This window comes from Dama dama, chromosome 29 (assembly GCF_033118175.1).
Source record: "Dama dama isolate Ldn47 chromosome 29, ASM3311817v1, whole genome shotgun sequence".
Classification (NCBI taxonomy): Eukaryota; Metazoa; Chordata; class Mammalia; order Artiodactyla; family Cervidae; genus Dama; species Dama dama.
Window position 1 is genome coordinate 15,821,773 of NC_083709.1, and position 2,211 is coordinate 15,823,983.

The following is a 2,211-nucleotide window of genomic DNA, read 5'->3' on the forward strand; positions in this document are numbered from 1 at the left end:
CCATACACACCCCAGGGAAGGAATGCTGGTCCCCTGAAAGGCAGAGTTGCTGGGAGCTGGAGTTTAGGGATTGTGGAGAAATCCCAGGGCGAGGGCTGCTGTTGACTGCAGAGAGACTAATCAAGGGGATGTGAGGGAGGAGATTGTGGGCGGAAATGCTTGTAGAGGGAAGTTGGGCAGCCATGGAAGAAAGGCGATACTGCTAAGTCATGCGTAGGGGGTGGACCCAGCACCATAGCCTCTCTCCCCACATGTTAGCATAGGCAGCTGAACAATAAACAGGTTGGCCCATCAAACGCCTGATACACTGAACTACAGAGTAGGACCCCACCCAGGATACCCCTTTAAGTGCCTGGCGCACCAATTTACAGAGTAGGATCCCAGCCAGGGGGACCCCTCTATGTGCCTGACACGTTGAACTACAGAGAAGGACTCTGGGAAAGGGAACACTCTAAGTGCCTCAAAAGGTGGAGCTACAGAGAAAGACTGGCCAAAGAGGCCGTCTGATAACCAGCTACAAGAAGCTTGAAAAAAGACTCTGATAGGGCCGTAACTCCTGTGACAGAGGCAGTCCGTGCCCCTGCACACTTGGTGCCTCCAGGGTCCCCGCAAACCAAGCAGCTGCACCACCTTCATGCTCAACTCTCACTGGGGCAGAGCTGCCACAGGCAAAAAAGTCTTGCGACTATATGTACAGGGTCACTTTGGTCGTGTCTGACTCTTTGTGACCCTGTTAGACTTCTCCGTCAGGGAGTGAGGTTCTCCAGGCAAGAATACCAGAGCATATTGGCCAATACTGGTTGCCATACCCTTCTAGAGCACTTTATTTCCTGCTGCCCTAGCTGCCAACTCCCCTGAGTACCTGGTGCTGCCAGAACCCCTGCAACCCAAGCAGCTGCACCACCTCCACACCCGGCCCTCACGGGACAAACCCAAGTCCTCCAGGGCAGCCTTAGGAGCAAACCCCAGTGGACGACCCACATACAGAGGTAGAAATAAAACCACAATTGAAATCCAGGGGCAGTGTGACTAAGGAAGACCCAAAACCTTCCCACCAGCTGTACAAGCTGCAGATTAAATCCATATGATCAACTAGGCAGACTCTGTGTCTATGGAATATATAAAAGGTCATTGAGAATTCCCACAAAAGAAAACGCACTAGTTCTGATAGCTGTGAACATTGCAGGCAAGAACACACAGGAGTAGGACCAGATTAGAATCTGAGCTGCCCCCACCGCAGGTCTAGAGATCAGCACAGTGTTACAGGGCATCCTAGGGAGGTGAGGTGGACTGTGACTCTCAGCAAAGGAAAGGACTCTGACAGCAGTGACTCAAAAAAAAAAAAAAAAAAAAAAAATTATTATTTTTCTTAATTCTATAGAATCTTTTGGACATTTTTTCTCTTTTTCCTTCCCCCCCGCCCTGGTTGTAGTTGTCGATTTTATTGGCACTATGAAATCCAATTAAGCTTTTGAGCTTTTTTTTTTTTTCTGAGTCACATTTTTTATTGTTACAAACATCTACCTCTACATTGGGTTTTCCTGATAGCTCAGTTGGTAAAGAATCTGCCTGCAATGCGGGAGACCTGGGTTTGATCCCTGGTTAGGAAGATCCCTTGGAGAAGGGAAAGGTTACCCATTCCAGTATTCTGGCCTGGAGAATTCCATGGACTGTGTAGTCCATGGGGTTGCAAAGAGTCAGATATGGCTGAGTGACTTGCACTTTCTTTCTTTTTTAATTTTAATTTTTAAGACTATTATTATTTTTTCTACATCTATTCCTTTGTTTGCCTTTCCTACTGTACTTTTCTCCTTGCAATTTATCTTTAACATATATAAACCTTCTTTATCTACCTCTATTTAACTTTCATATCTATTCTTTCTTTCTTTTCTTTCTCTCCTTTCCTCTCAACATATTTGTCAGTTTTATTTTCATTACTTTATTCCCTAATTGGCACCTTGCTTTAGTTTTGTTTTCCAGTTTGTGCTTTAGTTAGTTTTGTTCTTAACTGGTGAATATAATTTTTGATTCCTTTGTTCACTGGGTCAGTCTACCATACTTTGTATTTGTTGCACCATTTTGACTTTGCTCATGAATGTATATGTATACGGGTATATTCCATTATTTTAGCTATTATTTGCCTGATTTTGTAACTGCCATTTGTCTGGTGTTCATCTTTGGTTTCTCGTTTTTGGATATTTGTTTTAATCT